The sequence below is a fragment of the Trachypithecus francoisi genome, unplaced genomic scaffold (assembly GCF_009764315.1).
Source record: "Trachypithecus francoisi isolate TF-2019V2 unplaced genomic scaffold, Tfra_2.0 Lachesis_group17, whole genome shotgun sequence".
Classification (NCBI taxonomy): domain Eukaryota; kingdom Metazoa; phylum Chordata; class Mammalia; order Primates; family Cercopithecidae; genus Trachypithecus; species Trachypithecus francoisi.
In genome coordinates, this window is record NW_022681462.1 from 100,188,606 (window position 1) to 100,212,843 (window position 24,238).

The 24,238-nt window shown below is 45.6% G+C and overlaps 1 long non-coding RNA gene across 1 annotated transcript in view; it reads left to right on the plus strand.

The window, feature by feature from the left end:
* Positions 1-15,001: 15,001 nt before the first annotated feature.
* LOC117062766 overlaps positions 15,002-24,238 on the plus strand; it is an 85,638-nt gene continuing 76,401 nt past the window's right edge. Inside the window, exon 1 of the long non-coding RNA XR_004428571.1 lies at positions 15,002-15,257. This is a non-coding gene — a long non-coding RNA (uncharacterized LOC117062766). The remainder of the gene's footprint in view (positions 15,258-24,238) is intronic.

Below are 24,238 nucleotides of genomic sequence, written 5' to 3' on the forward strand. Positions count from 1 at the left end.
TCTATTGGTCAGTTTCCTGAGTCTCTTGATCAGTTTTCCTTGAGAAAAGCTTTTGTTAAGGGTGTGTGGATTGAGAGGTGTCCTTTTCCGCTGCTGTATATCTACCCCTCTGCAGATGTGTTCATTCCTGCCACTGGGTCAGGTGCTCCAGGTGCCACTCCAGGCTTGGTGCCCTGTGTCACTGTGTCTACCTTGCTTCCTGCCAAATGACACACTAGCTTCTATTGTTGTGGGATTCCATTGACCTCCTTTGCATTCAGGAGTCCAATTCTGTAGCAACAGCATAGCCGCCCTGCGTGGTTCAGCAGGCTCCCTCTCAGCAGTACGTTCTTTATCTGGTTGGTAACTGGCATGTTCTCTGGTTGAAGAGCGTGGCTGACTTTCCGAGCTGATATGCTAGACCTGCTCTAGAGGCCACACTCCTCTGAGCCTCTCTGTCCCTTCCTTCATGGGCAGGAGGGCGGCTCAGGCATTTCTGCTTAACTTAGTGTAGACCTTTGCTTCCTTCAAGCTCCTAGGAGCCCTCCTAGAGCACTTTAGCACTACTTAGGGGCCTTGCCAGAGTTTATAATGATGGATCATGGAAGGACAGGCCCACATTGATAAACTCTCCCTATTCCAAGCTTAGGTTCTGCACGTCTTAGTCGTGTACCCTCAGAACCCAGCCCCACACATTCTCCTGGTTCCTGCCCATGCCTCTCGGAGAGGCCTTGCATCTTCTCTGGGGGCCTTTCTTCCTGTGGCAGGCACTTCCTGCACTTCTCCATCTATGTACTGCTGTGACCTGAACCTCATGATCAGCCCGGCTAGCGGGAGGGGAAGTGGGGGCAGAGGCCCAGGGGTGCATGCGTCAGGGAGATGCCCACATTGTCTTGTGGGGCAGAGCTTCTGCAGCAGGGGTCCCCAGTCTTTCTGGCACCAGAGACTGGTTTCATGGAAGACAATTTTTTCATAGACTGGGGGTGGGGGGTGGTTTCAGGATGATTCAAGCACATTACATTGATTGTACACTCTATTTCTATTATCATTACATTGTAATATGTAATGAAATAATTATGCAACTCGCCATCATGTGGAATCACTGGGAGCCTGAGCTTGTTTTCCCACAACTAGATGGTCCCATCTGGGGGTGGTGGGAGACAGGGACAGATCATCAGGCGTTAGATTCTCATAAGGAGCATGCAACCTAGATCCCTCGCCTGTGCAGCTCACAACAGGGATTGCACTCCTATGAGAAGCTAATGCTGCTGATCTGGCAGGAGGCGAAGCTCAGGTGGTGATGCTCACTTGCCCGCTGCGCACCTCCTGCTGTGTGGCCTGGTTCCTAACAGGCCATGGATGGATACTGGTTCATGGCCCAGGGGTTGGGGACCCCTGCCCTGCAGCATTTTCAAGCAAGGGCGGAGCACTAGCCTTGAACAAGGAGGAGAGAGACCCTTCTGCAAGGCCAGAGTGTTCTCACAGTTGCTGGGGGGATGTCGATCCGGATGTCCCCATCCCAAATATTAGAGTCCCACTCCTTTACAACAAGGTCCTCTGCTGGCATGGCAGACTTGTCAGGGCTGAAAGTTCAGCCATCTCTGGAGCTCTTTTGCCCTTTGTAATTCAAGCCTAAGCCAGCTCTTCAGCTTTTCCTGCCATCTGACTGAAGGAGATGTGAGCCTACCTACTTATATGCTGCCAGGAAGGTTCTCTGACTTGCATGCTTCACCTTAAGTTGGTGATTAATAACTCTCGGGCTTTCATTGTCTTTCTCCAATGATGCCACTGAGCGACGTTCAATTCCATTTATCCTTGTGATGACTGCTTCCCCAGAACCTCTCCAGGGTTTCAGGCATTATACTTGTGGCATCTGTCCAGTTCCCCACTGGTGGAAACTCTCACAGTTGCATACCACAGCCTGATGGGAGCCTCCGGTATTCTGCCTGCCATGGTGTCAGGCCTCATTGCCAGCTGTGCATGTTTAGGGGGTGAATGCTGTGCTCTCCAATGCCAAATTCTCTCTCGATGGCTTCTTATAGATGCTCTGTAATGGATCGGGCACTCTGGAAATGTGATGGGGATGCCATCCTTCAGCTCTTTCTTGAATGAACAGCACATGATGCACGTGTGTTCTCTCTGCATTGATATTAATCCATGTCTGTGTGTGTATATGGAGGACAGGGCAGACACCTGCCAGTGCTGAGGTGGTAATTCCACTGGGAGTGACTAGGTCTCTGGAGAAGACCTAGGAGCCCTCAGAGTCCAGAAGAGAGGAGAAGCTTAGGCAAAGAATGGAGTCATAAGGACTTACCTCAATGAAGATAGAGAAAGACAAGATTTGAAGATCTGGTGAATCAATAGCTTTTATGCTGCATAGAAATTTATATTTTTTCAAGATTTCTAAAAAACATACAATAAATCCTTTAATACCATCAAACTAATAAAGCTACACTATTCAGTATCACTTTGCCCTGAAAAAGACCTTGGAATAACTTCTTGAGATGTTTACCATGACACCCCCCAACCTCTCTGTTCTACCATCCCGTTCCACTTCATTCCTTCCTGCCTCCTTCCTTCCCTCCTTCCCTTATTTGCCTCTTGCCTCCCACTCTCCCTTCCTTATACATTCATTGAGTGCCTACCCCAGGTAATGCGTACTCCAGGTCAGGTATGGCTCTGGTTTCGGAATCACAAAACTACAATGGTCTGTTTTGTCCTTTCCCAGTGACCTTGTCAGTGAGAGGATGGCTTCTGAGAACTTGAGATTTCCAGGCCCCATTCTGCCACGTTCCTTCTCTGATGCATTTGGGTCTCTTTAGACGAGTTTCTCTGCTTCTATAATGGATGAAATAATACATTACATCAATTTCAGGAGCATTGGTTAGTATTTATAAAGAGTGTTGAACAAGCAAAGTATTCACCAAATGTGAATTTAGATTCGAACACGTTTTCTTGAGTTTCAGTGATTTCTAGCATGTTGCCTGGCAAGGCAACTTAGTTATAAAATGTTACCACCTGCATATATTTTGCATACATTTCCTCATATTAAAAATTCTTGTTATGGAAAACTCATAGAGTTATCCTTTACACAGGAAATCACAGAGAAACATGCAGGCCTGGCGGCTGTTTTTTAATGCAAAAGTCGATGCATATAGTAATTAATCTTTTGTTTACTTGAAACTTTCACATTCAAAATGTTTAATTTTCACATCCAAACTCCCTGCTCTTTTGTGCATTGAATGGTGGTACTGTATTTCTAATTACTCAGCTTAAATGCGACTTCTGAATACTACTTTTCTCTTCCCTTCCTCTTCTAACAAAGTACTCATGAAAAGGCGAATTTTTGTTTCCACTGGTTTTGACTTCACCCTTTTGTGGGGTGGTCTCTGTCTGGTTTCTTGCTCTCTTTTCAACCTCATCTCTGTGTTTGGACAGCTATGGTGTGGGTACAGTCCACTCAAGATTTCTACTGGCAAGAATTCGCCTTTATAACCAATCCTTTCGTGCCAGATTTCTAAAAAAGTAATAGTGAAAATAATTTACAAACAGCCTCTCTTGGGAGCAGCTGTCAGGCCACACAGCTTGTAATTACAGGGGAAATATCTGAAGCTTTCACTGCACTTCCACGTGTTTCCTGTGGATTTCTTCTTGGTCATGTTGCTTTAATTAAGTGTGGTCATTCTAGCAATCTTGCATTAACATTCTTGAGAAAGTAATGAAATAAACCAGGTATGGGGTTGCCTGCCTCAAGTGTTTGGCCCATTGAAGGAAGAGATGATAGTTTCTGCATCTTTAAATTGCTGGGGTTTGGCATATGCATGGGGCTCTGTTGTGAACTGGAGAAACAAAACAATGAGCGATTAAAAGAGTGGATAGAGGTGTGCGGTAGACATTGTTTGCATTAACTCTGCGTCATAGCTGTACAGATGCAGGTGTGTGTATTTCTTGACCCCTGCCCAGCACTTCTTTCATTAGGTTAGAATTTTATTAAAATCTAGACCTTCCTTCCTCCCTTCTCTTCTTCCTTTCTTTTTTCTATCTCTTTTTCTTCTTCCTCTTCTCCTTCTCCCTCTTCTACCTTGGATCAGGTATTCTGTGAACCATCAGCTTTACAGCTCCATGAAGAACTCTCTTCTCTCATTAACTATGTTTGCCACCCTTACCTTTATATAATACCCCAAAGCATGGCCAATGTATCCAGGGGCTCAATGCCTCAGGCCTGCACACTTTCAGGGACCTATGAAACGTGTTAATGCTTGTGTTTTGAATCAGAAGATTAAGTACAGGAAACAACAGATGCTGGAGAGGACATGGAGAAATAGGAATGCTTTTACACTGTTGGTGGGAGTGTAAATTAGTTCAACCATTGTGGAAGACAGTGTGGTGATTCCTCGAGGATCTAGAACCAGAAATGCCATTTGACTTAGCAATCCCATTACTGGGTATATACCCAAAGCATTATAAATCATTCTACTATAAAGACACATGCACATGTATGTTTATTGCAGCACTGTTCACAATAGCAAAGACTTGGAATCAGCCCAAATGCCCATCAGTCATAGACTGGAGAAAGAAATTGTGGCACACATACCATGGAATACTATGCAGCCATAAGAAAGGATGAGTTCATGTCCTTGGCAGGGACATGGATGAAGCTGGAAACCATCATTCTCAGCAAACTAACCCCAAGAACACAAAAGCAAACATCACATATTCTCACTCCCAAGTGGGAGTTGAACAATGAGAACACATGGACACAGAGAGGGGAACATTACACACCGGGGCCTCTTGGTGAGGGATAGCATTAGGAGAAATACCTAATGTAGATGACAGGTTGATGGGTGCAGCAAACCACCATGGCACGTGTATACCTATGTAACAAACCTGCATGTTCTGCACATGTGCCCCAGAACTTAAAGTATAATAAAACTTTTTTTAAAAAGGAAGCTTTAAAGAAAATATCTTACTATATAGTATTAACATATTTCTCTTTATACCAAGATGTAGTAAACTAATTTCTAATATTATTTTATAGAAGAAGGGACTCCTGGAGGCAAAGGTGCCTAGAGTCCACCAAAGCCATAATGAGACTGTGTCCTAAGCCTTCACGTGTTTTGATCCAGCCAGTGGGGCTCAATTGTGGCTGGACAGTAAAGTCACCTGGGCAATTTTTGAATAAAGCCCAGGCTCACACCATTCTTTGGGATTCTGAATTAATATGTCTGGGGCGGGGCTGGGGCACTGGTTATTAAAAGCTCCTTAGGTTACTTGAATGTGTGGTCAGGACTGGAAACTACTGGTCTAGATGCTTCTCCGAATTCGTCTTGTGCACCAGTCACTTGGGAACTTGTGGAGATGCAGACCCTGATTCGTTGGCCTGGGGGAAAGGGCCAAGACCCTGCGTTTCTGACAAGCTTCCTGCTATGGTTAAGGCAAAGCTGCTGATTCCTGGCCCACCCTTCTGCAGTAGGGGTCTGGAGTGTGGGATCTGCACACAGCATGCATGCCATTCATTGCCTGCAGGCTCTGGAGCCTGAAGGAACGTAGCAGCTGCTATTTATTGATCACCCACTATTTGCTCTAAGTATGCTTTGCACACCATTTCTCAGGTCACAACCACCTCGTGAGGGAGGTAGCGTTGTCTCTATTTTACAGGTGAAATAATTGAGGTCCAGAGAAGTTAAGGTGGGAGCCTAAGAATCCCTGGAGATGAAGTTGTGGTGCTAGAACTCAGATGAGGCCTGAGAAACTCCAAGTCCATGATCTTCCCCAGCACCAAGCCATCCCCGACGGCTGGAGTAGTCTTCCTTACAGAGGGCAGGACTTACAGAGGCCTTCCTTACAGAGGGCAGTACTGCACACCTGCACCCAAGAGGTCAGGGCATTCCTGCCCATGGCTCAAAAGAAAAGAACCACAGCTTAAAAAGAGTGAAAACAGGCCAGGCACGGTGGCTCATGCCTGTAACCACTGCCATTTGGGAGGCCTAGGTGGGAGGATCACTTGAGCTCAGGAGTTTGAGACCAGCCTGGCCAACATGATGAAACCCCATCTCTACTAAAAACACAAAAAATTTTAGCTTGGTGTGGTGGCGCATGCCTGTGATCTCAGCTACTTTGGAAGCTGAGGCAGGAGAATTGCTTGAACCTGGGAGGTGGAGGCTGCAGTGAGCCCGTATCCCACCGCTGTACTCTAGCCTAGGAGACAGAGTGACTCTGTCAAAAAAAAAAAAAAAAAGAAAGAAAGAATGAAAAAAAAAGTGAAAACATAAAAGTTAAAAGTGAAAGCAAAAGTGCATAGTTATATTACTTTTGATGTCTCCTAATTCCAGCCTCTCTCACATCTGAATGTTTGATTCATTTCCCTAACATTGCTCTAATAGCGTCTCTCCCCTGCATAAGAGGAGTCTTTATGCTGATCACATCCTGGCTAAAGTCTGACCAGTAATCAAGGACCTGCACTATCTGGCTTTACCACCATGTAAACTCACCCACATTCACTCACTCATTCAGTGAACGTTTGTTGAGTGTCTACCCTGGTAGAGGCCTCCTCCATGCTGGAACTCTTGTGTTGTTGAAGGAGCCAGTGATGTTTGGATGAGCAATAAAGGCACATAACTTATGTATTATCATATATTCATTCCACATGAAACTTAATTTTCTTGTCATCATTTTAGCAACGTAACAAATTATATTGTTATACTTAAGATTTCCACAGAATTTGGGTTCTAGTAACAGTAAAGATCTAAAGGATTAAAATATCAAATACAATTGTATTCAAGATATACAAAATTTGAATATGTTTTCACTAAAACATAAATTTAAAAATATTTTAATTCAGGATATTAAAGTTATTTCTTTTCCATGTATGTTTTCAAAAAGTTATTTTTCTTTCAAATTATTTAACATAATATGCTCAAAAGTATACATTATAATTAATACATTTCAACAATTAACATCAAATTATAATACAGGTGAAGTTTTTAGTTACTTTTGAAAAATAAATACCTTAATACAGTTTTAATAGAAACTCCTTGCATTTCTAGTGTTCAATATTCCTTTGGTTGCCCATGTAAAAGATTAGTGTCATGTTATATGCATGTGATGTCTATATCCACATATCTACGAATGTGACAGTAGTATGAATCATTTAATGTTGCAGAATGTTCCTCAGTCACCATCTGCTGCAGACACCACACTGATCTGTGTATATCTCTGGAACCATGAACTGGAACATGAGTAGAAGCAAGGCCAGGACAATCAGGACCTCTAGGGATCTACGGTAGACCTGCCCACCGAGAGGGAGGATTGGAGAGGGGCGCCCCTCTGTCTTTCCTCCCATCTAACTGTTTCCACTGTTCATCCTTTGCAGTGCTCCTAAGTGGCATCCGTATCCAGCCTTCAGACTTTCATGGCCTTTGGGTACAGGCATCTTTTGTTTCAAGGACACAAGGCTAAATATGTGAAGAAGTCTCCCCGGGCCTGAATGGTGTTAGTCATGAGAGCAGAGGATCCAGGATGACCTATTAAATTTCCTTTAAAAAATTACTCTTCAGTTACCCAAATTGGGTGGCTTAAAGCGACAGGTATTTCTTCGCTCTCGGTTCTGGAAGGCCTCAGTCTGAAATCACTTTCCCTGGGCTGAAGTCAAGGTGTTGGCAGGGCCACACTCTCTCAGGATGCTCCAGGGGAACTCTGTTCCTTGACTCTTGCAACTTCCGAAGGCTGCATTCCTTGGCTCCTAGCCACGCCACTCCAATCTTTCCCCCTTGGTTGCATTGCTTCCTCCCCTCCCCCATGTGTCAAATCTTGCTCTGCTTCTCTCTCATAAGGATACTTGTGATGATGGCATTTCGGACCCACCCTGATAATCTACGATAATGACCCCATCTCAAAATCCTTACCTTAATTGCATTTGCAAAGTCCCATCTGAGGTAACATTTACAGGTTCTGGGAATTAAGATGTGCATATTTTTTAGAGGGGCCATTATCCAGCCAACCACAGATGAACCACACTGTGTCCATGTTGAGTGCCAATCATGAATGACAAGGCACTTACATGTATGTTCTTTATATGTAATTTTGTTTGCACTTGTGACATGTTGTTCCCTAATGCATGGGGCCTAGGCAGGGGCTCCTCTTCTTCTCTTGCCTGTCTCATGGGCAGTACTGGCTAAATGGGTCACTTTATGCTCAGAGCTTAAAACAGTGGCACACGGTAGGAGCTGAATGAGTGCTAGCTCTGACAACTGTGACTGTGTAATGTGGTTTGGTCCCAGCTGTTGATGGATGGTCTCAGGCAGAGGGTCTTGCCTGGTATCTCTCCTTTAGCTACTTTCAGCCCCGTGTTGGGACCACAGGTTACATGGCTCTGCTTTCTTAAATACCTCTGGGTCTTTGGGAACTTGGAAACTACCAAAGCTCTTCCACTTCTTATGGGAGACTCCTAGGCCCATGAATGTCTTCTTTTGAGAAGTGTCTCATGCCAAGGAGCCCCAGAAGGCTGTCCTGAGCCCAACTGCCTGGACATACACCTCCCCTAGGGCTCTGGGCTCCTACTGCTCACTGGGACCCCCTGGAGGTACACCCGGGTCCTCCTGATGCTCAGATCTTCTGGAAACACCTCCAGTGTCTGCTTCCAGCTGTCTGGACTCTCTGGCTTCCCCTCTGGTTCTCTTCTTTCTTGTCCTGTCTGAGAATCTTTGTCTAGTCCCAAGTTATTTTTATGTCTACTGTCTGAAACTATTGTGTCTTCTATAAAGTCCAAAAGTGTATTTTCATTTTAAAAGTCCAATAATTAGCTCTTTTATTTCCTTTTACATTACTACGGCAGTGCTCCCTCTAAGGCCGAGGCTGTCTCCATGTCTGGCTGCTGAAAAGGAGTCAGGGCCATGAGAAATTTGGAGAAAGCCCCTTTGGTCAAACCGGGCGATCGATGGAGAGAAACTGTGCCCTCCCGTCATCACAGTCATGGGCTTGTGTATCCCACTGTGGCCTGGCCTCTTCCCACATATTGGATCTCACCTTCTCCCACCAAGCTTCCATGCCACTCTACTCAGCCCAGCCAAGCTGCTTATAGTAGCTTGAGTGGGATCTTCTGTTACCTCTACCTGGAAGGCCCATCTTCCAACCGCTTGCTTTCTACCCCCAAAGAACTAGCAAGTTTTACAGAACTTGCTTCTGTAAAATAATGGATCTTACTTTCCTTTGAACCACCCCTGTATATGTCAGGGCCAAGCAGAAAATGTAAGAAAAAGCATCTATTTACAAAAGGAACAAAAGTATAACAAATTTGGAGCAACTATAACAAAATGGCATAATATCTTCATGGGGAAAATGATAAAAGCCCATCTGGAAGGACAAGAATGGAGACCTATGGCATTGGTGAATTGACAGGCTTATTTTTGTAAAGCTGTTGGTCTTTCAAAATAACCTATAATTCAAATGCAATTTAAATCCAAGTCATTGTAATACCTTTATTATTCATAGGTCCAAATAAAATTATAAAAAATGTATATAGTAGAATAAAGGCAAGAATAGCCAAGATGATTATAAAGGAAAAGGATGAGAGATTTTTCTCTATCAGACATCAAGACATGTTATAAAGCAATAGGGATGGAAGCAGGGTGGGCCAGCACAGGGGTGGCCAGGCAGGTGGAGGAACAGCACACAAGAGCCACGTGGGAGTCTGTGACGTGAAAGGGAGGCATGGGAGATGAGCGTGGCGGCATGGACTATTAATAAATGATATTGCCATCACTATCTTTGCTTACGGACAACATAGATCGCTATTAACTCAGACCACATACAAAACAGATATCCCAGGAGGACTCAGTGTCTAAATTTGAAAAATAAAAAATGTAAAATTACAGAAGAAGATACGGAGAGAACTTTCTGAAACAAGATGCAATTAGCCAATATCAATATTTAAACTCTCTCCATGATCAACGACTCTATAAAAATGTTAATTTTTAACCAATATCAAAAGTTTAGGACTTAAATGTAAAGAACTACAAGTGAAAAAGAAAAAAATGCAGTGGAAAATGAGTAAAGGATATGAAGTCATCTCATGGATGAGAAACACACAGTTGCTAGTAAACGTACACATAAGTGTTCACTTTTACTTGTATATCTAAATTGCATATGAAATCAAGATACCAAAACTTAAAGTCATGAGGGAAGTTGGCAAAAATTTAAAGTATGATTGTATCAAGGTTTTGCACAAATATGGGCATTACATGTTGTTGGAGGAGGTTTAAATTTGCAGAGCTACTTGGGAGAGCAATTTGACAATATCCAGTAAAATTAAAAACATGCAGGCCCAGCTACTCTGCAATATCATTTCTAGGCGTACAGTTTAGAAGAACATTCCAACAAATGCATACAAACTCATGGACAAAGATGTTAATTGTAGCATTGTTTATAACAGCAAACTATTTGAAATAGCCTACATGTCCTTTAATAGAGAAATGGACAGATGAAATGTGGTATTTTCACAAGATGAAATACTGCATAGTTATTAGAAGGATGGAAATAGATCTGTGTATGTCAATATGGACAGATACTCAGAACTATAGTGATAAGTGAAAAAACAAGTTGAATAGAACTTTGAGTGGGATATTCATGCAAATTAAGCACACACAAAACAATGCATACATATATGGATACATATATATGCATGTGAACATAAAAAGATTAGGAGGGAGGTCGTTTCAGAAAAGAAGGTGAGGCAGACAAGCTCAATAGTCCTGGAATTGGTTGAAAAGTCACTTTGGCTTTTTTTTTTTTTTTTTTGAGGTGGAGTCTTGCTGTGTTGCCCAGGCTGGAGCACAGTGGCACAATCTCGGCTCATTGCAAGCTCCGCCTCCCAGGTTCACACCATTCTCCTGCCTCAGCCTCCTGAGTAGCTGGGACTACAGGTGCCTGCCACCACGCCTGGCTAGTTTTTTGTATTTTTAGTCGAGACGGGGTTTCACCGTGTTAGCCAGGATGGTTTCGATCTCCTGACCTCGTGATCCGCCCGCCTCAGCCTTCCAAAGTGCTGGGATCCCAGGCGTGAGCCACCTCACCCAGCTTGCTTCTGCTTTAGGTATGATTACTTCTCTACCCTCATCTCTTTTTCTCCCTCTTTCCTTCTTTCCTTACTTCCTCTCTCTCTCTTTCTTTTTCTTCTTCTTCCTCCTCCTTTAATAGATACTATATCCATATTACTTCTGTAATTCAAAATGTGTTTACATAAAAATATTTCATGCAAATTAGAGAAAATGTAAATAAGGTCATCCCTTGGTATCCATGGAGGATTAGTTCCAGGATCCCCCAACATACCAAAATCCTCAGATGCTCCAGTCCCCGATATAAAACTCAGCAGTATTTGCATATAACCGACACATGTCCTTCCCTCTACTTTAAATAATCTCTAGATTACTTATAATACCAAATACAATCTAAATGCTGTGTAACTAGTTCGTAAACTGTATTGTTTAGGGAATAATGACAGGGAAAAAAGTGTACGTATTTAGTGCAGATGCAACCGTCGTAGTTCTAACTACATTTTTGATCCTGGGTTAATTAAATCTGTGAAGATTTGGGAACCTGTGGATGGGGGGGGGGCCCATTGTAATTGTTCATTCTGGATGTTGAGAATATGGGCATCTGTTATATTAGTCTTTGTACTTTTTAGTATTTTAAACTTTCCTAAAAATAAGTAATATACACTCGTAAAAATTCAGAAAGTTAAAAATACACATAAAGAATCCCTTGAGAAAATGGGATGGTATCTTGGAATTTCATTGACCTGCAGTCCCCGTTCCTGAATTTCCATTCTGCTCACTGCTGTCCTCTAAATTAGCATGGACAGCTGTGCTGAGGTGAGTGCGATTGTTCCTCTGGGTGACTGTGTGTCATCCAAAGTGCATGGCTCACTATCATCTGCCATAACCTACTCTGCCCAAGGGCGACCACAGCACCTGGAGGATTAATCCGCGGTGCCTCCAACAGATGTCACACACCCAGATGTCCGTGTGATTCGGCTGGTTTCTGTCAAATCCCTACCACATGCCAGGCCCCAGCTGGAAACAGCAGTCCAGAGATGAGTAAGACTTGGTCCCTGCCCTCAATAAGCTGCCTGTCTGGGGCAGCGTTTCTCGGACTGGAGTAATGAAGCAACTCCTTTGAAAAGGGGAAAAAAACCTCAGTCCCCTGGTGTTGTTTTAAACATGTTCTTTTTTTTTTTTTTTTTTTGAGGCGGAGTCTCGCTCTGTCGCCCGGACTGGAGTGCAGTGGCCGGATCTCAGCTCACTGCAAGCTCCGCCTCCCGGGTTTACACCATTCTCCTGCCTCAGCCTCCCGAGTAGCTGGGACTACAGGCGCCCGCCACCTCACCTGGCTAGTTTTTGTATTTTTAGTAGAGACGGGGTTTCACTGTGTTAGCCAGGATGGTCTCGATCTCCTGACCTCGTGATCCGCCCGTCTCGGCCTCCCAAAGTGCTGGGATTACAGGCTTGAGCCACCGCGCCTGGCCTAAACATGTTCTATTTATGCAAAAACACAACTAGGAGTCAACCTTTTTCGGTGTGTAGTTCTACATGTTTACAAAACTAGAGAGTTTTTCTAATGACGTATGCACCAAACCCAAACCCACTGCCGTTGGAGTTTACGACGATGCTTTGTTGACCCGGCTGTGTCCCGGTGCTGGTGGCCGGGCCAGGCCTGGTGGAGCCAGCCTCGTACACTGCCCTGTCTCTGGAGACTCACTTCTCCCACCCACCGGAGTCCTCCACATGAACTTCTGTGAAGCTTCCATTCACGCTGTGCTTTGTGGGGCCATCTGACCTTTTGCTTGGCTCAACTTCACTCTTCGTCTATCAAGTCGCCTCTGTTCTTTTCTCCTAGGCTTCACCCATTAAAGCAGAGTTCCACGGCACCAACACCCCCATAAGCACAGAAGCAAACACAGGCACTAAGACGGAGGCTTGTTAGGAAGTGAACTAGGTGGTGCAAGATAGGCATAGAGCGGCCTTTCCTCTAAGACGATTATCACGACGAAAACAGTCGACTTTTAACTTTCCAAGGAAGAGCTGCAGATTTGACAGTACATCCTGGAATCTGAGTTTGAGAAACACCCATCTAGTGAGTCTGTCTCACATTCTCTGAGTCGATTCCCGTTTCCAGCACCCTGGTTCCTTGTCCGTGTGCTTGCTATGTGACACGTCTCAGAGGGTTTCGAGAACTGCGGCCCATACCTGGTCCTGAGCACCCATCTCGAGTCCCCTGTGCCGTGCCTTGGCCTGTGTTCTTCCCTTCATGCGAGCGCTTCTATCCACGTGGGGCTACTGAAATTGCCTCGTTCTTCAGGAGGACCATTTCGGATTTGACTTCTTCCATGAGGTCCTCTTAACCGTCCCCGTTCTTCTCTATCCTGGTAATGGCCTTGAATGGCTTCTTGGGGTCCATCCATCTTAGTCGCTGTGTTAACCTCCCCCCGGGGACTTGCTCGGAATCCCCTGCACCCCACTGTGCCTGGCAGAGTGTTCTGAACTCACTGGTTGCTCTGCACAGCTTTGGAGTTAAGTTGGATTTGGGAGACTGTCCTGCGTCATGGATCCACTGTGGAGCTGGTGAATGCTGTCGTGGGACAGGTGTTGGGGTGGTGGGACAGGTGTTGGGGTGCTGCCATCGTGTCCCTAGGTGGAGCTGCAGAAGGCTTTGCAAGACTGTTGTGGTGATGAACACCGAGGACAATTCTTGAATGGAGGTAGATTCTGGCACAAGCTGTGTGTGTGTGTGCACGTGCATGTGTGTGAGAATATGTGGGAGTGTGTTTGTGACTGTGTGTGTGTTTAACCACATCCTGGAGGTCAGTGTCCCTGTAAGTCAAAGTGAGAATAACAGTGAGATTTCTTTCCCACAGGGAGGTGCCCACACCCAGTTACCCTCAGACTCCTTTTCTATCCTGTCTCCTTCTTCCTAAAGGTCAGCAGAGAATAAAAGGGGTGGTAGAAGCTCTCCAGAATCTCCTCTGCCTGGCAGCGTCATTTACAGTTAATTGTGTGAAATGATTTACTTGGTGAACTATTTTAGGACACCGTCCTTTGATGTAGGATGCCCTAATCTCACCCTCAAGGCGTTAAGTGCCTCTCACTCTCAAGTGGTGCAATTATATCTCATGCCATTCACAACCCTCCAGGGTTGTATTTTATTTTATTTTTGTACTGGTATAAAGAATCAATGATTCAAGGCAATTGCTTTGATCCTAATGAGCTGCAGGTTCGTGGTGGAAAACCTTAGCTGTGCAGTTCTCTGTGGGCTCCACCCCTCCCAGCGTGGATGCAGCCCTTCCTGGGCCACCATGGCCACTGCGCTGTTGTGTGCAGCAGTGTTGCGGCTCCCCTGTGAACACAAAGCCTTCTGTGGGCTGCGGTGGAATTCCCACAGGCGACCCCTTTGTGTGAGAAGGTTGCTGTGGCCTCAGCTAAGTGAACACTCAGCTAAGTGGACACTCGAGCTCATCTGCACCTCCTTGGAAGGGCTGGGCAGATGGATTTGCTCCCAGCCTTTGAGAGCCATTCCCATGGAGGGCTTCCTACAACACCATCACACTGGTGGGGAGGAAGGAAGTTGAGGGTCACTTGGGATCTGTATAAATTAACATTTATGTCATATTAATGAGGTGCTGATTGCTCTTGCAATCTTTTTAATGCAAATTAATCCAGTCCTGTTTGCATTGTCTTGTTCCCAGCCTAATACCTTCTAGCTTCTCTATTGCTGTCAAAGTAATTATCATTGCTTCCATGAACAAGGAACATGTTTTGCATCTGCTCCTATGACACACTGGTGTCTTTCAGAGTGGCAAGATTGTGTCAAGATTGTTAGGGTCATTTAAAAATTACAGTCTCTCCCAAAGACAGGGATGTTTGCAAGGGACTTGGCAGTTCACATCACGTGGAGTGTGCGTGGTGCTGTTAGCCCACGGGAAGCTGTGAACGCACTAATTCCACCATAGATTCTCTTCCTCGTGCAGTTTCCTGTCACCTCTCTGTGCTGACTAAATGATGGGCCGTGCCCATGCCACATGGGGCCGAACTGGAGCCTGAGGCAAGAGGAAGCACATGCACCCCCACGTGTACTTGCCAGAATGTCCTCCGTGTTCTGAACCAAGCAGAAAACGTGAATAGAACCTCTGGAATCAAAACCCATGACTAGATATGAAGCCCAGTGTTGCTCTATCCGCACATGATACGGTTTGGATGGTTGTCCCTGCTCAGATCTCATGTTGAAAGGTAATCTCCAGTGTTGGAGGTGGGTCTGGTGGGAGGTGCTTGGGTCATGGGGGAGGATCCCTCAGGGCTTGGGGCTGTCCTCATGATAGTGAGTGAGTTCTCATGAGATCTGGTTGTTTATGTGTGTGGCACGTCCACCCCAGCCCTTGCTCCTGCTTTTGCCATGTAAGGGGCCTGCACCCACTTCTTCTTCCGCCACAAGTAAATGCTCCCTGAGGCCTCCCTGCAGCTGATCAGATGCCAGCACCATGCTTGTACAGCCTGCAGAACCAGGACCCAATCACACCTCTTTTCTTTATAAATTAACCAGTCCTGGGTATTTCATTACAGTCATGCAAACACAGCCTAACACAGCATGCCACCGAGAACCCTCATGCAGTAGTCCCATGGGGACAGGGAGGCCATGGCGCCCAGGAACCACAGCTGATTGGAAACAGACAAGCAAACAAACGCCTTGTCTTTATTTAAAATGTTGATACTTTGTTCATCATGAATTTTTTGCTTTAATTTTTATTTTTAAAAATATTGCATTAACCATCCCCTCTTTTGGTTCCCCCTCCCCACTATGAGTTCAAAAATACTACTGGATAGAAAGAGTAAGATCTGGTGTTCAGTAGCACAACAGGGAGACTCTAGTAACCAATAATTTATGGTATATTTCAAAAACTCAAAAATAACTCAGATATTGTGTATTTCAAAAATATATTTCAATAAAAACTAGAAAGAAACTAAAATTCCAGTTTCAAAAACTGGAACGTTCCTAACACAAAGAAATGATAAGTGCTTGAGGGATGGAGACCACAACTGCCCTGATTAGATCATCACACATAGTATGCTTCTATTAATAGTAAAATACCACACATATTCCATAAATATGTACAACTATTATGTATCCATAATAGTTAAGAAAACAAATGTTGCATGAAAATATTATTTATCTTGATGATGGAGATTTTTGGCTCTCCTTAAATTGTATCTCGGTTGGTTTACCCTCATCCTGGGTATCCCTGAGCCATTTAATGGGTAACTGGATTTCACAGCCAGGACGCTAGCCTTGGTGTAGACAGCACTGTTAAAGGAGCTTGTGAGTCTGGGTGTGACCTGGATTTCCCACCTTCCTATGCATTTGAGAAAAGTCCCAGCATTTTCATTATCTTCAACATTAAGGGGCATTACTAGGTAGCTGGTGGTAAGGTGTTGATAGGAGTATATCTTCTTAGATGTAGGTGGGGTATTATATAGAACACAAATAATTCTTCAGATAAAACTTGAGGAATTGGCACCCAAGCACTGTTCAGGATGGACTGTGGACTTTGGATTCAGAAAATCTGTGGGGTTTATGTGGCTCTTCCACGTTTTAGGTGCATGATCTTAGATAAATTTTTTGAAATCTTTGAGTCTCAGTTTTCTTATCAGTAAATGAAAATAATGGCTATTTATAGGGTGGTTATAAGGATTCAATAAAACAATCTGTGTAAAGTATTTGGCATGCATTAGGCCCTCTATAAATGTTTCATATCCCACTTCTTCGGAAAAGAAAACTTTGTTTTTCAGAAATAAATTCTCAAGTTAGTGCCCTAGCCAATGGTCCTCTGGTCTTTTATTTGTTCGGTCACACGATTAGTGGATTCCAGTTGCTGAAGGTCACTGTTTCCCCAAGCTGGGAAGCCAGGGATACCAGCGTGGTCTCTTGCTACCGTGGGAACTCAGGCCCAGGAGAAATCTCACTCAGTTATTCCTGGAAGGACCGAGGGGCTCCCTTATGGATGCGTGGCAGTTCCTCCTCTCTTCCTATGTGGCATCCCCTTGCCCCCCGCTTTCCTACTCAAGCTCCTTCGGGAGACCCATGTACACCACGAAGGTGCTTTCAGGGCTTCACCTACGTCTCTGTGGGGCTGTCCCAGAGCCCCGGGACCACCTCCCACTGCTGCACAGGGAGGGCCCCAGCCATGAGGTGGGACAGTGTACCATGACGTGGCAACCAGAGGCACCATGAGGTGGCACCGTGTGCCATGACGTGGCACCCAGAGGCACCATGAGGCGGCACCGTGAGACACCATGCTGCACAGGGAGGGCCCCAGTCATGAGGTGGCACAGTGTACCATGACGTGGCACCCAGAGCCTCCATGAGGTGGCACCATGTGCCATGACGTGGCACCCAGAGGCACTATGAGGCGGCACCGTGTGCCATGACGTGGCACCCGGAGGCACCATGAGGCGGCGCCGTGAGGCACCATGCTGCACAGGGAGGGCCCCAGCCATGAGGTGGCACCGTGAGGCACCATGCTGCACAGGGAGGGCCCCAGCCATGAGGTGGCACCGATGTGAAGCCGTCCACCGTGTGTCCAAGCCACCCCGTGCTCTTTGCAGATGGCGGGCGCTGCTTTCTCAGTTTGGGACTGGGCATGAAAGCGGTGTTGCTGACTCCAAGCTCATCCCTTCTTGCCGTGTTCCCCTTGGGGCAGGCTGACTGTTCCAACCTCCATTTCCAACCCCCTTTGCCTTGGCTGCCTCCCAGCTGGGGGTGGCCATGTGGGTACAGCTGGTCAAAGAGGCATAAGAAAGCAAGTTTGCTTAGAGTTCCTGAAAACTTCTGCTACAGGGTTTGTTTCCTCTCTTCTGATGAAAGAGAGGCAGATGTGATAGGTGGAGCAGTTCCCACTACTGGAGACCTTGAGGGAGAGGCCAAGACGGTCTCAGAGACCTCAGCATTGGGCCACTAAACCGAAAAGTAAGTCCCTTATTTGTTTAAGCCACTGTGGTTAGGTTTTTCTGTCACTTTCAGCCCCAAGCCTTACTTGCAGGTCCGCCACCCCCTCCTGTGGTCCCAGGGACCCTCAGGAACTGCGAAGGGTGAAGATGTGCCAAGGCCACTCTGTACTGGGGTTGCTCATTCCCCTGTGAACTCACTGCACTGTGACTTGAAGAATCTTGTGTTCCTGGCCTTCGATAACCTTAGGAGGAGTCTCCCAGGAGGCTTTCTGTTTCTGGTGCAAATGGAGTTCCAGAGAGTCCCTCCATGGTTCAGCCAGACCTGCCCAGACATCTCAATCAGGATTGCAAGTTTTGCCTGGGCTCCCATGGGGCCTCCTGCTTCTGGAAATGCATCATGAAGCTCTTGACTGAGAAAGGGGATGGTTTTTGCAGAGTAAATACCTGAAAAGGAAAGCAAGGTGGGCTTCTCCGACGCCATCATTAAGATGCTAAAATATGGCCATTTTTCTAAGAATTTTTTTTTTTTTTGAGACGGAGTCTCACTCTGTTGCCCAGGCTGGAGTGCAGTGGCCGGATCTCAGCTCACTGCAAGCTCCACCTTTAGGGTTCATGCCATTCTCCTGCCTCAGCCTCCCGAGTAGCTGGGACTATAGGCACTCGCCACCTCGCCCGGCTAGTTTTTTGTATTTTTTAGTAGAGACGGGGTTTCATTGGGTTAGCCAGGATGGTCTTGATCTCCTGACCTTGTGATCTGCCCGTCTCGGCCTCCCAAAGTGCTGGGATTACAGGCTTGAGCCACCGCTAAGAATTTAAAAAAAATTTACCCCATCCCTTTAAGGTATGTGATGCAATGACATAATGACGTGTGATAACTTGTGTAACATTGAGGGAAAGGGCGTTGCAGAGATGACAGAAGTTCACGAGCTGTGATTTTCAAGGGAGGTGCCTTCCAAATGAATTAGGCACAGTGGAGAATGTTCACATCTTCTCTGCTTTCCCACAAGGCCAAGGTCCTGCTGTGCAGGTATGAGTCCAGGTCCTAAGACTGCTCTTTCTGTAATCCCCCCTTCTTTGGCTCCCTGGCACTGCCTGGTCCTGGGGTCCCTCTGGACCCTCTGTTCCTCCTTCTAGCAGGGTCCTGCTCATCAACAGTCATGGACAATTGACCTGATCACTAAAACCCACAACAGCAGGAATTATAGCTGGTATATATTCAGCTTCCCAAAGATCTTGTAAGTTTTAACTCCAAGGAGTGAATAGAATTTCAGGGCCCAGAATAGACTTAGTTTGGGATGGGGAGGCTGACGGGCACTGGTGATTGGTGGAAGAATGACATTTTTCATCAGAAGGTAAAATTCATAACCCTCTTCCAAAATCCTGGTTATATATAAGGGTGGCATATGTTTATCTAGAATAGCTTCTGAAGAATCTGCTTTTTAAAAAGCTTCAGACAAAAACAGTCATCTGTAGGTTGTGGCAACTGTGGGTATGCTAATTTTATAATGAGCCAGAAATTGATTGATGGGAGGCCAAACAATGATGGGGTAGAAAGAAGACATTTGGCTCCGAGACAGGAGCTGGCCACCCTCCTGTGAGTGACCTGGGTGGCTAAGGGTATGGGAAGCAGGCAGCACAAACACAGATGTCAGGGGGTGCTCCAGCCATCAAGGGCTGGAATGAGGCTCAGCAGGGCAGGAGGTTGCACTCTGGCTGCACCTTCTAGGGTCAGACTTGACGGAGGGATTCTTGGATTGGGTGATGGAGAAATAGGGGCCTCCTGAGTGGAGGCAGCAGCCCCAGTAATTCTGGCACAAGACGCACCCTGCTTTGCCCTCCAGAGAGCTCCAAGGGGAACACTCACTGATCTGGGAGAAGAGACCAAAGAAGAAGAAGAATCCCATGCATGGATTTCCCAGTTTCATTTGTATCCCTGTAGTTTGCCTACTGTGAGTCATGTGTTGCTGAAATGCTACATGAAGGATCAGTGCTGGCATCCTGGGCAGTGGGGTCTTTTCACTTTGGTGTTTCCAGGGGAAGCCTGGGGTGCCTATGATGGCCACTCAGTAGTGTTTGCTGATTGACTGGAAAAACACATTGGTGTGCCGAAGTGATACAGAGTGCTGGAGTCTAAGAGAGGAGGAGCTGTTGTTCCTCCACGGTGGTGCTGGAGAGACGGGCCTCTGGTTTAGGTACTGTCCTGCTGCAGGAGTCTCTTCTGTCCCAGGGTATATTCAATCCTCCTGTAACAAACTGGTGAGAGACAGGCATTTCACTTTCCGGGCTGGGCTTTTGCCTCTGTGGCTCTACTCCAACAGACAATTAACAGCAGTGGAAGAGGGATGATTTGGGAACACTTTTCTCAGGGTTTGTTATGAGTTGGTCTTAGATGGGAACATTTGGGCACCATGCCAATGTAGTTTGTTTGTTTGTTTTTTGAGACAGAGTCTCACTCTGTCACCCAGGCTGGACGGCAGTGGTGCCATCTCCACTCACTGGAACCTCGGCCTCCTGGGTTCAAGCGATTCTCCTGCCTCAGCCTCCTGAGTAGCTGGGATTACAGGTGCCCACCACCATGCCTGGCTAATTTTTGTGTTTTTAATAGAGACGGGGTTTCATCATGTTGGTCAGGCTGGTCTGGAATGCCTGACCTCAGATGATTTGCCCACTTTGGCCTCCCAAAGTGCTGAGATTACAGGTGTGAGCCACCATGCCTGGCCTAAGTATGGTTTTGAATACACTTGAATTTTTACTTTATCTACTTTTTAAAATGGACCCCACTTGGCTGGGCGTGGTAGCTCACGCCTGTAATCCCAGCACTTTGGGAGGCCTAGGCAGGCGAATCACAAGGTCAAGAGTTCGAGACCAGCCTGGCCAACATGATGAAACCCCGTCTCTACTAAAAATACAAAAATTAGCTGGGTGTGGTGGTGCACACCTGTAGTCCCAGCTACTCAGGAGGCTGAGGCAGAAGAATCTCTTGAATGTGGGAGGTGGAGGTTGCAGTGAGCTGAGATCACATCACTGTACTCCAGCCTGGGCAACAGAGTGAAACTCCATCTCAAAATACATATAAAAAAGGATCCCACTTGTAAAGCTCATTTGCAAGCTTAAATTATCCCCCTCCCCTAACACACACACTGTACAGTGTCTGTCACAGCACTGATGGCCTTTGCTTACTTCAATGCCCTTGTTTCACTGCTGCCTCCCCTCTGCTAAGGCAAGAACATCTTTTTGCCACCTGGCACATAGTCAACACTCATAAGCATTTTGCTGAAAATGCCTTTAATGCTCAAGATGCCTTTAGAGTATATCTTTCACATATGGTATGAAGTAGATGTTTGAAACATTACCCAGTTATTTCAAACCAAAAAATTCAACTTGACTTTAACAGCCTCTGTATGTTAGGGAAAATTTTATTTTTTACCTGATGCATATAGATAACCACGCTCTGCCTCCATTTTGCCCAAATAAATAACTTATTGGTCTTGCCAGATACCGTGTAGTCTGTAGTGAAGGGCTGTGTGAAGTACTCCCAAAATAAGACGCACATTTGTTTATAATTCAATAGTTCACTTTGGTTGATCTCTCTGTCTGTCTCTTTCTTCTTCTCTCTCCGTCTCTCTCCTTCCCTCTCTCTGTGTCTTGGCCTCCCTCTGTCTCTCTCCATGTCTGAATCTGGCTCTGTCTTCCTATTTCTCTTTCTTTCTCTGTCTCTGTCTGTCTTTTTCTCTCTCCCCTGACTCTCTCTTTCTCTCTGTCTCTGTCTCTCTCTGTTGACAGCTTCCATGCACGTGACATTACCTATGTGAGGTGGCAACTGTCTGCTGGACTATTTCCCAAGCTTCTGGCTGCTTTGGGTTGCAGATGTTCTCATAAGAAGCAAGATGTATAGAGGTTTGAAAAATTATCCCAGGAAGCCTGGTATGGAAAGGAAAAAGAGAAGTCCATATGTTTGTTTACAATATCTTATAATAATTAAAATATTTTGAAAGTGACAGCAGGTTGGGTTAGCATGAGAATTTAACAACATTAAATCAATTAGCACTTCATGACTACCTTCTCTGATCGTGAAAAGATAAATCAGAATGGTATCTGTTCCCAAGAAGTGGGTAATTGATTAGAGGAGTAAGACATATTTAGATATAGATACATAGAGATGATAGACAGATGATAGTCTATAAAAGTCTACATTTATTGAGTGTTTATAGTGTGCCAGGCTCTGGTGCCTTAATTATGTTATCTCAATTAATCTTTGCAACCACTGCATGGAGTTGACATTATTATTATTGTCCCTTTACATCTGAGTAACTGAGGCACAGAAGGGTGACCCACCTGTCAAAGCTTATGTGACTACTAAGCAGGAAGGCAGAATTCAGAGCTGGCTTTGATGATGTGAAGACAGTGGTTTTTCCCATGTGCCACATCAGCACCTTGTCTTCCCCACTCCCCTGCTTGTAGCAGGCCCAGTTCTCTGGTTAGTCTAGGATGTGGTTGCCAATGGACTGAGAAAGATGCGTGGAGAGGCAGTGAGCATCGTGGAGATCTGGGTGCCACTGGAGCCTGTGTCTTCCTAGGCTGACTTTCTGGTCTCTTGCCTGCACAGGACTCAGGGGAAGTGTGGGGTAGAGGTAGGAACGTGCAGATAGGACACCTCTCCCTGGTTGTGGCAACAGCAGAAGGTCCTGGCACATCAGAGGCAGAGACCAGTACAGTCCCCTGCTTCATGAATCCAGTGATTAAAGCTGACCATATGTTGGCAGGGTGAGGGGTTCTAGAGGGCATTTTTTAAAAAATTGAAACTTAGGTTAGAATCAAGTTTAATTAGAACACTGAAAGTTTGAATTCAGGTTAAAGAGCAATTCAAACCTCAGGAACAAAATGGGTCACCCACATGAAGTTAGGAAAGGTCAAAGACTGATTAACTTTCTGTGAAATAAGATTTTGGCATCAGAGTACAGGTTCTTTGGCAACAGATGTATGAGGGAGGGTAACAATAGAAAAGTTGAAGTAAAAAAGAAATGAAGTCCAGCAGACTACGTAGATCCAGTAAGTGAAACACTGAAATATGCATGAAAAGAAGGCAGCAAAATATCTGTTCCTTAGGCATTCATGCATTATTTGCATTCATGGGCTGAATCATAGTCCACACTGTTATTTTAGAGGCTCTTGAAGTAAGCCTACCTCAAGAACACCAGTACTTTGTTCACCTGCTCAGGATATTTATGAGACTGGTTTTTCTCTTTCCAGAAGAGGAGCTTATTGTTATGAACAGGTACTATCATGTAAGCAATGTGGTTGCCATGGAGATGATTATAGACGGATGCTTGAAGATGGGCTAGCAGTTCAAAGGGACCACCTGAAGGTGGCTGAGGGCTGGTAGGTGTGAGTCATGGAGACAGAGAGCTCACTGTCTACTCTGCTGAGGGACTTTCCCCTGTGAAAGAAATGGTAGCACCTTTGTAACTCTCTGACAATGGTGATGTTTAAAAATGATGACCACACTCAGCAGGGCTGCACAACCTCTGATGCAGGAGGGCTACTGGGGAACCATGTCACAGCCCTGACTTACTTCTTAATGTCTAAAGCCAGGACATTTCCCCAGAGAGGTAGAACACAGGAATAAGTTCATCCATTCATTCATTTGACAAAGTTCTATCGAGAGCTCAACGAGTTCCTGGTTCCTTGGAAGATGGTGGTCACTCCCAGAGGCATTGGCGTGGTCTCTGCCCTCAAGGAGTGCACAGTCCAGTTGTGGAGAAACTAGAGATGCACAGGGGAATGTGAAATGTAATGTGCAATGGCAGAGGCATGCACAGGGTGAGGCAAATGGCAGGCATGTTGATGCTGTTATTAGATCAAGAGCACCAGGGCCCAAAAGCATCTCAGGAGGCATTGTTGAGCTGACTTATGCAGACAGCCCAGGAGGTGGTGGCAAGAAAGTGCTCTCTTAACCCAAGGAAATACAGCATGTGCCAAGTTCCGGAGGACTGAAATAGTCTTCTGGGCTCAGGTGTGAATTCTGCTCAGTCTCTTGCCTTTGGAGATTTTCTGTTTTGCTTGGATTTAATACTCTAGACTTTGGGATTGGATTATTCTCGTAAGAGCTAGACTTGCCTGCCTAGCTGGATTCATATCTCCTGTAGGACACAGAGCATGGTATGGGGTACAAAGAAAGTGTTTAGTAGCAGAGCAACTGGAAACTTTTGGATCTTCACTTTCAAATATAAAAATCAGCACTGTCAATACCACCTTCTGATTGGGTACTA